Source organism: Apium graveolens, chromosome 8 (genome assembly GCF_009905375.1).
Source record: "Apium graveolens cultivar Ventura chromosome 8, ASM990537v1, whole genome shotgun sequence".
In the NCBI taxonomy this organism is placed as follows: Eukaryota; Viridiplantae; Streptophyta; class Magnoliopsida; order Apiales; family Apiaceae; genus Apium; species Apium graveolens.
In genome coordinates, this window is record NC_133654.1 from 45,780,986 (window position 1) to 45,796,497 (window position 15,512).

Consider the following 15,512-nt stretch of genomic DNA (forward strand, 5'->3'; position numbering starts at 1 on the left):
ATCCCCTTTGCTATGTGGGGAATGGATATATTAGGGCATTTCCCCATGGCCACGACACAAAGGAAGTTTCTGATTGTGGCCATTGATTATTTCACCAAGTGGATTGAAGCCTAACCCTTGGCCAAGATCATAACTAAACAGGTTGCGCAATTCTTGTGGAAAAATATCATGTGCCAATATGGAATCCCACGCATCCTTGTCACGGATAATGGGAAACAATTTGATAATGCAGAGCATCAACGAAGAGCCTCCCTCTATTTTAATAAAAGGGTTAAAGAAAGGTTCTTTTACCAAGGAGGCTTGATCTTAAGAAAGATTGAGGCTTCAGGAGTTGAAGAGAAAGAAATGCTAATCCCTAACTGGGAAAGACCGTATAAGGTCAAGAAAACATGAGGATGAGGATCCTACAAGTCGAAAACCCTGAGCAGTGACAAAGTGCCTCATACCTGGCGCGTTTCGAAGCCGAAGGTTTAATATGTTCAGGACATGAAAGACATGTTCCTGGTACTTAGTAGTAAATGGAGGAATAAGGTCGACCAGTGTACGAGCATCCAATGAATAAAATTCCCGAAGGACCAAAGTACCAAAAATAAAAGACGAATATGAAATCAAACTACAAATGCAGGAGATCCTGAAGGATCAGAAATCAAGTCATGATGAACAATTAGGTTATATACTGAAGATGTTCAAGTCCATGAAGGACCGCAAATAGATAAAAGCCACACACGATAAACAAAGCCATGCAAGGCCTAAACACTGAAGGACAATCTATAGTCCAAAATCAGATGATTGGCCAATAATGGCCACCTCAGAAACAACCCAAAGGCTAGGAAAGCCCCGCAAATTTACCATATCCGGATAAGAGCTATGAACAGAGCCAATGGACATATTAACGTATCATCATGGGTGTCCATCATCTTGAATAAGTCTTCCGACCGTCGATAAACGCTAAGAGAGCTCTAGAATCCCAGTCCTGAAACTTTCTCTCAAGTTTCTTCATCAATGCCTCCAAGGCCATGTGCTCACTCCTTCATTTTACACTCCTAGTGAAAGAAGCTGCGAAGTAGGTGTTGGCCTAATAAGAAAAAGATATTAGAAAGCTAACTTCACGAAATGTATATGGTCAATTGGAGTCCACATTACAAACTCCAGCCTACCAAAGAAGGTTGATCAGCCTCAAGAGAAAGCCTTTGACCAACTGGAGATCCCTTAGAAAGGGCACTGGCAGACCGGCCTCCAAGGGATGCCTTAAGCCAGCCAGGCTCCTCCTTTAATTTGTGAAGTACTGAAAGTTCTAAAAAGAATAGATGTACCAAATACAAGGCATGAGCCCCGCACATCCCCGCCTCAGGAAGTTGTTCGCCTAATTGGAACAAACTTAACCAAAGGAAAGATAAGAGGGGTTAGGCCAACTTTAACAAGGTTCCTTTGAATTATGAGGACCCATCAAGAACATGAACGTGATAGTTTATGTTCGAGGTCCATCAAGATATGTTATCCACGAAAGCAAAAATGTTTCCCTTTGACCAACCAGAGGAGGCCGAGTAGCCATCCACAAAGATCTTTGACCGTCTAAAGGGTCCTTGGATGAGATCGCCACCCGGCAAGGCACTCCCTCGAATAAAAAAAAGAGAAGTCAAATCCACGAATTGATATTGAGAATATTGAAGTTCAAGAACTTCCATGAAATAGGATCCCGAAGGGCCAAAAAGCTCTAGACATTAAGGTTACGGCCGACCAGGACCTCAAGGGCTTGGTCTCTATGGCCGACCAAGAGTCCTAGAAGCTGACTCCTCTACATGGAGGGTTAGGCCGACTAGGATGTCCTCAAAAGAACGTCTACAGATGTCCGGAACTAATAGGGATACCTAAGAGAAGGTTCCAATAAAACCATGAACTAGAGCAAAGGGATGCTCCTAATGAAGACAAGAACTTCCACGGAAACAAGTTTCGTAAAGACTAGAACTCTTACGGAGGGAAATAAGTTTCACGAAGAGTAAGACGCTCACGGCTACCAAGAGTCAGTGACGCCTAGTCCTCCACAAGGAAGGATTAGGCCGACTAGAACCTTCACAGAGGAAAATAAGTTTCATGAAGAGTAGAACATTCACGAGAACAAGTACATAACGCTCACTAGAAAAAGGGCCAAACATCCAAAAAGAGCAGAATTGGCCGACCAGGCCACATGAAGGCCTCATAGCCGACGGGAACCCATGTAGGGTTGATCCAGACCCTCCTAAAGGTTTTCTGATGGAACCCCTATGAAATTCCTTAAGAATTCTTGACAAATTAGGCGCCCGATGAGAACAAGTTCCACAAAGACTAAAGAGTCCATGAGAACAAGTTCCGCAAAGACTAAAGAGTCCATAAGAACAAATTTCGTGAAGACTAGGACATCCACAAAAACAAGTTTCATGAAGAATAGAACGTTTACTAGAAAATGATCAGAAAAGCCTGGCTGAGGCTAAACACAAATCAATGGTCTTAAGGGACAAAAAGCCTAGTAAGTTTAAAAGCCCAAAGAAGAAAGCCCCGAAGTGGAACGTTCCAGAATACTCCAAGAAATTCTAAAGGAAATAAATGAACAGGGAAGAAAAATTCAAGAATATTCCCAAGAATTCTAGAGAATTCTAAAGGAGGTATTTAAATATATTAAAGTCCAATTATAATTAGGAAGAGGCCCGATAAAAGGCCCAAATCCAATTAGGGTTTGGAAAAATTAAGGCCCAAGTCCAATTAAGATTTGGAAGGATACAAGCCCAAATCAAAGCCCAAATACAATTAGGATTTGGAGAAGGCCCAAACAAGGCCCATTCCAAGTTGAATAAAGAAGAAGCCCAATAAAGACCAGGATTGAGGTCGAATTTGAGGTCGTGAATTCTATTCGAATTCTTTCGAACAGACACCCGAAAATTACAGGTAAAAAAGACCAGGATTGAGGTCGAAATCCAGGCAAATAAGACCAGGATTGAGGTCGAATTCCCAAATCAGGCACGATATTTTTCGAGGAAAAGGACAGAATTTTCGACCTAGATCCAGGTCGAAGGTTCGACTAGGATCCTGGTCGAAATCCAGGTCGTGATACCTAGTTGAAACCTTACGACCAGGAATTAAAACGATGACAAATTTTTGACCTAGATCCAGGTCGAAGGTTCGACTATGATCCTGGTCGAAATCCAGGTCGTGAATCCTAGTCGAAACCTTACGACCAGGAATCAAAACCAGGATAAATTTTCGACCTAGATCCAGGTCGAAGGTTCGACTAGGATCCTGGTCGAAATCCAGGTCGTGGATCCTAGTCGAAATCCTTCGACCAGGATTGAGTGGTTGGCCCAAAATTCGACTAGGATCCTGGTCGAAAAAGGGCTGAAAATAAAAAAAAAGTTTGTGAAAAATTGGAGAAAATTTGGAAAAATCCCAGAATTAAGGGGAAAAATTTAGAAAATTAAGGAAAAAATCCCAGAATTAAGGGAAAATTCCAGAAAATAAGGGAAAATTCTTGAAGATCAAGGAAAAATCCCAGAATTAAGGGAAAATTCCTGAAAATTAAGGAAAAATCTCAGAATTCAGGAAAAATTCCAGAAAATTAAGGGACAATTCAAGAAATTAAGGGAAAATTCCTGAAAGTTAAGGAAAAATCCCAGAATTTAGGGAAAATTCCTGAAAATTAAGGAAAAATCTCAGAATTCAGGGAAAATTCTAGAAATTAAGGGAAAATTCCAGAAATTAAGGGAAAATTCCTGAAAAATACCAGAAAATTCCTAAAAAAAAGGAAAAAGGTAAGAAAATGATAGGGAAGTTCTAAAAAACAACCCTGAAGCCGTGTACAAGGCAAATTGTTGTAAATATGTAGGTCGCTCCATACTTTACGCCAAAACGATACCCTATAAGGGAACGAATGAACTTAACTTCTGCGAAATCTTTTACGATTTCCCAGAAGTTGGGGGGCAAATGATAGGGAATAAATAAACCCTGATTGCATAGTTAATATCGCATTAATTGTATTGACATTGGGCTGACAGTTAAGCCCATTAGAGGAGGCCCAAGACCTTTGAATAAGGGCCCAAAAATAGCCCAGGAATATAATTGGTATTAAAGTTAACTAAACCAGATAAGGTCCAACAATGAAGCCCAGTTAGAAAGGGCCCAAAACCCTAATTATTAATTAATTTCGTAAGTTAATTAATAAGGGAAAAATCAGCTATTAAGAAGAGTCCCAATAAGGACATAAATCCTAGTAGATTAGCCTCCAAGGGACCTAAAAGGATAAGGAATCAGTTTCCTACCACTTAGGACTTCAAAGTCCATTCGAATTCTGAGACTTGCCCACCAAGTCTCCTAACCCAAGTCTAATTTAAGGACTCCCAACATCTATATAAGGGGTCTCACCCTACAAACAAGAAGGACATTTTAGACTTAGTCCTCGAAGGACATGAAAGTCACTACATCCTTGGTGAGCCCTCGCCGCCATAGCCCCGAGGGCAAGTATCACCAAGAACTACGTTTTTGACTTGATCCTTGGCAATCAGCAAGGTACGTAGGCATCTTGTTAAGGTAGATTGAGCCACAAAACACAAGAGCAGTCAAATCGAGCCTCGAAGCTCACGTTCCTTAGTAATAAATACAACAATCATATACCCTAGTTTTTGATCCATAACACCCTCTTTAAAATTTGACCTTAAGATATGAATAATAAGATTTTATAAAAATATTGGAGCCCAAGTCGTGCAAAGTGAAAATACCGAAACTGCCTACCGCATAAAACCTGTTGCTTCGAGATTTTCACCTCTTTGCCCAGAAAACTATTTTCAAGTAAATATTATCTAGATTTTGCACATGAAAATGGTGCGTCGATTGAGTTAACGGTTTGAGAAAAAAGTTCTAGTGAAAGCGGTATGAATAATAAAACTTCATAGTTGATCGAACTTTTAAAATAATTTCCACATATTTAAATTTATGTTTTGAAGCTAACCTTTTGTGAATATTAAAAATACTCAAGAATATACTTGAGGTAGTTTCGCATTTAAATATTAATTTTTCGAGTTATTAAAAAGTTAGAGTGTGAGTCGTCTAATAGTAACTTTCGGGAAAGTCAACTCTAGGAGACCGCTTTGACCGTCATTTACAACCAATGATTAATAGTTATTTCGAGTTGGTTGAATGTTGAAATTATAAAGTATTACACTTACTAGTAATATAAGTTGTTGATAAGATCAGGAATATTGATTAAGATTATGATATTTATTGATTAGAGAACCTGGAGCGAGTGAAAGTTGGAGAACGTATCTTGGACTCCAGGAAAGTTTACAAACCCAACTTTGTAAGAACTATTGTGTTGTGAATTTTTTTAAACACTGGGATATATGCATGTTGATTATACATTGGTTTACAAAATTGTGATATATGCATGGGATTGATTTAAACTATTTTACGAAGTTGAAATATACTGTCTTACTCAATTGTTGATAATTTTTGGTATATGTAATATACCGAATTTAACATAATAGCGCTAAGAGAATCGCGTCTTATGATATATTTAGATCGAGAGTCAGTCGATAAAGGTTATCAAAAACCTAGAAGTATTTCGTATGCGATTATATTTCATATATACGTATTTTAAATAATAGTATAAATATTTTTAAGGACTTGGTGTCTCTTTACGAGATGATAAATATAAAAAGTTATTTTATTGAACATTTTCCCAAAAATATAATTTTGAGTAACAAAACTTTATTTAATATTGAATATTATTGGAGCAATAAATATTATTTTGAATATTCATCAAAAAGGAATTTATTCTAGAATTTATTATTTAATAATTATAACTAATTATTAAATACTTATTAAGGTTTTATATGATTTAAAAACCATAACTCTTATTTTAAGATATTTTCTAACTTTCAGAAAATCATTCGAATATTTCCAAAGCTTCGAAAAATAACATTTCGCCATATTTCAACTAGTTTGACTATAATGTCAAAACACCCCACCCCCTTAAATATATATGTTTTCACGACGGTCTACTCACATTTATTATAGTACTTCCCAAAAATTCTTGAAAGTACATATATACTTTTATAAGATGAGACGTGCTTATCAACAAGCAAAACGCTTGGGGAACTCCAATATAGTTCGAGTTCCAAGTATATGATAGGATTCTTTAAAAGGACTGAGAGGGATAGACTCTAGTACTACGGGTACTAAGAAGACTATCAAAGGTACCGCAGGAGAAGGTACTATGTGTACTCAAGAACCTGTGAAGTGTGTGTATACCCAAAATGGGACACATAATGTGGCCACGGTGATAATCAGGATACGAAGATGTCATCTTTCTACTAGTAGAAAAGGTTACAGATTTTCCAATATAAGACTGATCATCATATAGCGGTGGCTCCGGTGAATGTTCTATACTTCCATTTTGAAATTGTTATGCAATACTGTAATTAAAACCAAAGTGCTTAGTTACCGAAAGTATTAGCAAGATATTTGATATAAATAAATTCTGATGTGAATTAAAATGAGAAGGTGTATATCACCAAAAAAGCTATTCTCTTAAGTATATAATGCTATAGAGAGAATTGGCAAGGTATTTTGATATTCATAAAATATATGATTTTATTTAAAGAGAAAAAGGTGTATACCACCTAAATTTTAATATTCCTATTATACGATAAAGTATGGAAGTACTATTTTAACAGTCATTTTCAAACTGTTTTATTTTATTGCTGAGCGTTGAAGCTTACTCTTACTTTCTTTAAATGTCACAACACAACAAATAACAAATATTCCAGTGAGGAAGTTAATGATAAGTGGCACTTTATACCACTTAAAGCGTCTCATAACAGCTTGAATTGGTGTTTTGAACTCGAGTATTTTGTGTATTTGACGCGTTTTCGAGTTTTTTTTGCATTTCAGGGTATAACTTGCTTAGATAGGTGGATTTCATCAAAATAAGCTTAAGGAAGTGCTTGGAGTCAATCCCGAGTTGATGTGCAAAAAATTCAGCAAAAACAGAAGCAAAATAATATTTTTTTCCAGAAGGGTTGCAGGCGCCCTCCTGATGAGAGCAGACGACCGCCTGGTAGCAGGCGCCCTCCTAGAAGGAGGAGGCGGCTGCCTGGGTGCGGATTTTCAGAATCTGATTCTTAGAATTCGAGTTCTATTGAGCTTTTGTTAGCGCTGGTTCTTTTGGGCTATTATATAAATAATCTTGGAAGACGTTTTCGACAACAAGTAACAAGGAGCGAAGGCAAGAAGATCAAGAAGACCGTTTTAGCATGCAACAATGGAGAAGAGGAAGCATACGTTTATCTTGTGATTCTTTTAATTCATTGTAACAGTGGATGCTAGTTTTCTTTATGCTTTGAACCTTAATACTCTTGTGACGTACTTCATTATTTATTAAGTATTTTTATTAGTTTATATCATTGTATTATTATCATGCTTTCATATGAACCCATGGCGATGATGAGTTATATTATGAGCTAATCGTAATCATGGGATCATAGTGGATTTACTATGGATTTATTTAGTTAATTGTTTAATACCTTGGTATGTGGTGATTGTATGATATCTAGCATAGGTTGTGCTTATTCGTCTTATGTGCGTCGCGAACATGTAAGATAGCCTGTTAATCTCTTGTGAAGTGACAGTGAATCTTGAGATTTAAAACTTGCCATGCTAGCATAGGTTCGTGTATGGTATGCATGATTAGTGGGTAACTCTAACAGTTTTACTTACCCTGTGTAATCATAATGAATAACTTGCGCTTAAATCGTTATGTTGTCAAATTCTTTAAACATATAGGGTCTTAACATAATTGATGCCTATTTAACTTCTATCTTAATTGTGGATGCTTGGTAGAATGGTATTCGTACAACAAAAGTTAGCGTCTATCAGTTTCGTGTTATTCGATTAATATCATCACCATTACATGCTAAGGATAATAACAATAACTACTGAATGAAGTAGTAATGAAGTTATGATCTCATGTGTGTTTAATACTGTTAATTTAAGTGTTTAATTCTCGTAGTTAATATTAGTTAATCAACCTTAATTGTTATTGTCTTGACATTGAAGAGTAATCATACACTGGTGAGTAAATGTTAATTAGATATAATTACTCAGAGTCTCTGTGGGAACGAACCAGAAATCATTCTATATTACTTGTGAACGCGTATACTTGTGTTAATTATTTAGCGCATGCTTTGTGCCTTACTAGTTTTTGGCGCCGCTGCCGGGGACTCGGTGTTAACTTGTTTAGTTTATGTACTTGCCATCAGTGGTTATTAAGACTTATTGATTAAGACTTGTTACTTACTGCTTCCGGTTGTGTTTCAGGTACTCTAGCGAGCGTTTATGTAAACACGTTCTCGCACTCGCAAGAGGAATCTGGATAAAGCTGAGGAGACAGATACAACTCTTGACTTTTCGGAGAAGATAATTTTTGAAGATTTGGATAAAGAGAGTGAAAAGAAAGAACCTGAAACAGTGAGTGATCGTATAGTTCAAGTTGATCCAGCTCTTATGGACTTTTCTCGGCCTAAAATTGATGACATTCAGTCAAGCATCATTCATCCGGCTATTCAGGCCAATACTTTTGAAATCAAGCCGGGCACTATTCAGATGGTGCAGAATTCTATTTCTTTCAGAGGTGTTGCAACTGAAGATCCCAACATGTATATCAGGAATTTTGTCCAGATCTATAGTACTTTCAAATATAATGGTGTTACTGATGAGGCTATCAAGCTGAGGCTCTTCCCATTCTCTCTGAGGGACAAGGATAAGGACTGGTTACATTCTTTACCAGTTGGGTCCATCACTACTTGGGAAGAGCTTGCGCAAAAGTTTCTGGTAAAGTTCTATCCAATGGCCAAGACTGCAGCTATGAGGAGTGCTCTTACTCAGTTTGCGCAGTAATAAGGAGAATCTATGTGCGAAGCTTGGGAGTGCTACAAGGAGATATTGAGAAAGTTTCCACATCATGGTATGCCTGACTGGATAGTGATCACTGGTTTCTACACTGGTTTGGGGGCCCAATCTAGGCCCATGCTCGATGCAGCTTCTGGAGGCGTCTTATGGGCCAAAAGCTATACTGAGGCCTATAATCTCATTGAAATTATGGCTGCAAACGAGTATCAAAACCCGACTCAAAGGATGATGCCTGGGAAGGTAGCAGGTATTCTGGAAGTTGATGCAGCTACAGTTATTGCAGCGCAGCTTCAGACGCTGTCTATGAAGGTCCATTCTTTAACCAACTATGGAGTAAATCAAATAGCTAGTGTCTATGAGCTTTGTGCAGGCTCTCATGCTACGGATCAGTGTTCTCTTGTTAATGAATCTGTTCAGTATGTGAACAATTTTCACCGACCGCAGCAGCCTGTGCCCGTTACTTATCATCCTAATAACAGAAATCATCCCAATTTCAGCTGGAGCAATAATTAGAATGTTGTTCAGCAACCATATCAGCAAGCTGCAAGTAAACAGTTTAATCCACTTAGATTCCAGCAACCTCAGCAATTTGCTCAAAGGAAATCATATTCTCAACAAGGAGGTGCTGCTCCACCTTCTAGTGCAAATTTTGAGGAGTTAAAATTCAACTTGTCTATGGTAAGGAATGTCATTTACCTGCGAAGCTTGAGCATAAGGCTTATTGGGCATTGAAGAAGTTAAACCTTGATCTAGATGCAGCTGGGAAGAAGCGAATGCTTCAGTTAAATGAACTTGATGAATTTCAACTTCAAGCGTACGAAAATAATAAAATGTACAAGGGAAAGGTAAAAAGGTGGCATGACAGGAAGCTATCACCTAAGTCATTCGTGCCAGGGCAACAAGTTCTTCTATTCAACTCTCGTCTCCGACTTTTTCCTGGAAAGTTGAAATCAAGGTGGTCTGGACCATTTATCGTCAAAACTGTGTTTCCACATGGAGCGGTGGAGATTTTTGAGAATGATCTGGGCCAAGCATTCAAAGTAAATGGTCAGAGATTGAAGCACTATTATGGGGATACGGCAAATCGTGAAGTGGTTAGTGCCGTTTTATTGACAACTTGATCGCATTACTCTATATCAAGCTAATGACGTAAAAGAAGCGCTTCTTGGGAGGCAACCCAAGATATGAGACCATAGGAACCCTTAGAATTTAGTACTTTATCCAAAAACCCAAAAAAATCAGAAAAAATATTGGCAGAAAAAAAAAGTTCCAGAGACCTTGTAGGCGCCCACCTGCTAGGACCAGACGGCCGCGTGCTAGAAGGCGCCCGCCTGCTGGTGCCAAGCGACCGCCTGCGGACCTGATTTTTGAAAAAAAACAGTTTTCAACCTATAAAAAAAATAAAAAAACAAAAACCACAACCCACAATCCCCATTAACCCACAATTTCTTCCCCAATATTAGCCACAATACCCGCTCCTAATCAAATTCAACCCCTAATCTTATTATATATATACATACAACCTCTCCATACACATCCCATCTACTTTCAACTTTATAAAATCTCTCCTACACACCAAACACAACTCTCTAACCCTTATTTTCAGTTTTCATGGCCCCAAAGAGATCACGAACTGTAGGGAGCAGTAGCACCATTCCGACTGCTGATTCTTCGAGGAACACTGCTGCGAGGCCCCGATTGTTGGATGGGGCTGCTGAAGAAGAGTACACCAAGCTTCTGACTAAGCCTATTATGAGGGAGAGGGGGTTCTTGCCATCAGGGAGGGATGGTGATTTGTTACCGATGATTGCTGAAAAGGGATGGATTACATTCTGTGAGTCACCTGAGGCGGTTCCGATGAGTATCGTTCGCGAGTTCTATGCGAATGCCAAGGCCGACAAGAATGGGTTTTCTGTTGTTCGTGGGCTTACTGTTGATTATCAGTCTGAGGCGATTCGCCGTGTTATTGGGCAGCGACAGAGGAAACCACAGGAGGAGAATTGGAATGAAAAGTCCCCTGAGGACTTTGATATGGACTTGATTATTGCTACTCTCTGTCGGTCGGGCACAATGTGGAAGTTCAAAAGGGGAACCAACGAGTATCGTAATTTCCATGTTATCGTGATGAACAGATATGCTCGTGCTTGGAAGGCATTTATGTGTGCTAATATTCTTCCTTCTGTGCATGCACATGAGGTTATAGTGGAAAGGGCTAGGTTGTTATGGGGAATTATGAATGAGGAATATTATGTGGACCTTGGTGAGTACATCTACCAAGGAATTTTTAAGTTTTTGAGGGGGAAGTCGCAGTACTCTATCCCGTATGTCTCTATTATCACGAAGCTTTGCAAGGCATGTGGAGTCCAGTGGTCGTCTTATGAGCAGCTACAGATGCCAGCCGCTGCTATTGATTCATCGATGTTGAATGCAATACAGGAGTGGATGGGTGGAGAGCCCGAGTCACATGGTTTGGGATATCACCTCCCGGGAGGAGTTCCAGCAGCTGGTGCTACCATGGCTAGGCCCAGTCAGGCTCGGAGAGAGGTAGGTCCTTCGAGAGCCCAGGGAGGAGATGGTTCAGGATTGGCTGATGTCCAGTACAGGAGGCTTTCCAGGAGGATGGATGCGATGTATGAGTCGCAGAGTAGGTTTGCGCAGGAGCTCACCCAAGCACTTGGGACTGCATTTAGAGGCCTTTGAGCTGACATCCAGTGGCCTATTTATGGTGAGGATTCTGCTTATCCACCTCCTGACACTCCACCCTCTGAGGATGATGATGATGATGATTCTTCTGAGTAGGTATACCCTGTGTTCCTTTCTATTACCTTCACTGGGGACAGTAAAGATTTTAAGTTTGGGGGTGGTAGTTAAGGAACATATTTGTGTGTGTGTCATGTAGTTGCATTTTCATGTTAGTTTAGTTCATATAGTTGCATATTTTTGCCATGTAGTTTTTTTATATAGTTTTTTTTATAGCTTTAATTATCATGTCATATAGCTCATGCATATACCATGATCCCTTTGTGTTGCTTTACCGATTAATATGTGATATTGATGCGAGTGTAGTGATAGCATTAGAGTGATGTTGAATCTTGTTAGGTTGGCATGCATGCTAGAAACACTTGTAATTTCACTAAGTCTTAGAGTATGCTTAAGGATTAGATTGTTGTCATGGTTTGATGGTTTTTGAGGTTAATCTATTGCTTATGCTTAGAATGTATGATAGGCTCTTAATGATATAAGACATGAAAAGATAAAAATTGGAAAAAAATTGGAATTCATTACTAGTTGTGGCTAGGCGTCAAATGGCTAGTAGTCGGCTCGTATTTTATACGAGTAGTCTAGGGTTGAGCAAGATGGAGCGAAACGCACTTGCTCAGAAATTGAAAAAATATATAGAAAAAAATAGAAAAAAAAAGAAAAAAAAAAGAAAAAAAAGAAGAAAATATGGTTTAATGCACAATTGATCACGAGTGGGCTCTTTGGTATTCGAGTTATTAAGTTCTTAGGGGACTTTGTGCCTAGTGACCTAAGGCTTTTATAGTCTGGGATCCGCTAACCTAACGCTCACTAAATGGGTATCATTGCATAAGTCTTTTGTGGACCTCACTCATTGCACGGTCGAATAAGCATTTATTTTATGTGTTGAATAAAAGAATGATTCTGTAATAAACTCCAATAATCTTGAAGTGTTATAAGTCATTTTGTGTCTAGAATATATTCTTCGTATAAGCTTGTGATTGCCTTGAGGATAATTAAGTTATGGTGATTGATCTAGCTTCGAAGCATATATGTTAAGCATTCGCACACACCATATTTCTAGTTATATGATAGCTTGCGTGATTTGATTGATCTCTAGTCGCCTAATTGCATTTATTGATATTTCATGTGTTGGTTGGTTTAGTCATCGCGATGGGGATCGTTGCATTCATATAATTTGCATTCATGCATGTTTTATTCTGAGTTTGAGTCTATGCTGCTTGAGGACAAGCATCGATTCAAGTTTGGGGGTGTGATAAGTGGCATTTTATACCACTTAAAGCGTTTCATAAAAGCTTGAATTGGTGTCTTGAACTCGAGTATTTTGTGTATTTGACGCGTTTTCGAGTGTTTTTGCATTTCAGGGTATAACTTGCTTAGATAGGTGGATTTCATCAAAATAAGCTTAAGGAAGTGCTTGGAGTCAGTCCCGGGTTGATGTGCGAAGAATTCAGCAAAAACAGAAGAAAAATAATATTTTTTTTCCAGAAGGGTTGCAGGCGCCCGCCTGATGAGAGCAGGCGACCGCCTGGAAGGAGGAGGCGGCCGCCTGGGTGCGGATTTTCAGAATCTGATTTTTAGAATTTGAAACCTATTGGGCTTCTGTTAGAGCTGGTTCTTTTGGGCTATTATATAAACAATCTTGGAAGACATTTTTGACAACAAGTAACAAGGAGCGAAGGCAAGAAGATCAAGAAGACCGTTTTAGCACGCAACAATGAAGAAGAGGAAGCATACGTTTATCTTGTGATTCTTTTAATTCGTTGTAACATTGGATGCTAGTTTTCTTTATGCTTTGAACCTTAATACTCTTGTGACATACTTCATTATTTATTAAGTATTTTTATTAGTTTATATCGTTGTGTTATTATCATGCTTTCATATGAACCCATGGTGACGATGAGTTCTATTATAGGCTAATCGTAATCATGGGATCATAGTGGATTTATTATGGATTTCTTTAGTTAATTGTTTAATACCTTGGTAAGCGGTGATTGTATGATATCTAGCATAGGTTGTGCTTATTCATCTTATGTGCATCGCGAACATATAAGATAGCCTGTTAATCTCTTGTGAAGCGACAGTGAATCTTGAGATTTAGAACTTGCCATGCTAGTATAGGTTCGTGTATGGTATGCATGATTAGTGGGTAACTCTAACCGTTTTACTTGCCCTGTGTAATTATAATGAATAACTTGCGCTTATATCGTTATATTGTCAAATTCTGTAGACATATAGGGTCTCAACATAATTGATGCCTATTCAACTTCTATCTTAATTGTGGATGCTTGGTAGAATGGTATTCGTACAACGAAAGTTGGCGTCTATCAGTTTCGTGTTGTTCGATTAATATCATCAACATTACATGCTAAGGGTAATAACAATAACTATTGAATGAAGTAGTAATGAAGTTATAATCTCACGTGTGTTTAATACTGTTAATTTAAGTGGTTAATTCTCGTAGTTAATATTAGTTAATCAACCTTAATTGTTATTGTCTTGACATTGAAGAGTAATCATACACTGGTGAGTAAGTGTTAATTAGATATAATTAATCAGAGTCTCTGTGGGAACGAACTAGAAATCATTCTATATTACTTGCGAACGCGTATACTTGCGTGAATTATTTAGCGTATGCTTTGTGCTTAACAGTTAACCAACTGCAACACGTGGAAAGCACATAGGCTTTCTGTAAACTCCTTGCAGCCTTGCCTCAGGTGAGCCAAAGTATTTAAATAGGTTCCAGAAATTATTAGAAACTACTACAACTTCATGTAGAGGTTGTGAGTAGTTGTGTAAGGTCTTGGAATGTACACTTGGTTTGTAATAACAGATGTTACATATTGTATATCATTTCTAAGGCTATAACTTGTGTGTGTGAGAGTTTGGGGTCTATGATGTGGTTTATAAGATTATTGAGTTAATACAGGTTACAGATAATAGGATGATCGCGTGCCGAACCATATTCCTAGACCAAGATTTGGGGGCGTTACATTCTTCCATTTTCACTAACATTTCTTAGCATCATGTCCATCATTGTTGTAATGTCTATATTTTATTTTATTTTCTTGCAAGTTCCTCAACGGGACTTTTAAGTTGGTGTTCTTTTTTTCACCCTTTGGTTTTCGATACGACGAGGTCAAGAATAGTTTCAAGCAACTTCTCTCCACTTTCTTGAGTTATTTTCAGGTACAATTCACTTCCAACACGTTCCACCCCATCTTTTCAATAACTTCAATTTCTCGATAAATAACCCTGATGGCATACTCATAATGCTCCTTTGATTCCATACAACGATGAATGAACCCCATCTTGAGCAAAATCATGTGTTAAATCCTTCGGTCAAAGTCAAATTATGGGACGGGGCATCATCTTCGGCCATGTGATATGGCAACACACCACCAACCCTATTTGCATCCCTAGTCCACCTCTGTTTCACAAAATGTTCTGGTAATTCGGCCACACGCCTCTTTGTCAACACGAAAATAATGTGGCGACACGGCATGCCCGAATTCTCAAATATTCTACATATGCACGAACCCTTTAATGATAACTTGTTGAAGGTAACAAGATAATTGATTCTCTTAGACTCGAGCATCAATGGTCTATAACATTTATAGTACGTATCATCTACACCTTCCAAGGAGCGATCTATATCCTTCTCCACAAAGTCCTTTGCGGCCTCACCAATTGGTCTTGAAATATTTTAAACATCTTTTTGGTATAAATGGAAGCGGAATGGTACTCCAAGGCGGTATTCATTTGCATGTAACAAACTAATAAAGTATATTATAATCCTCTTTTTTTTCACGCATGAATTG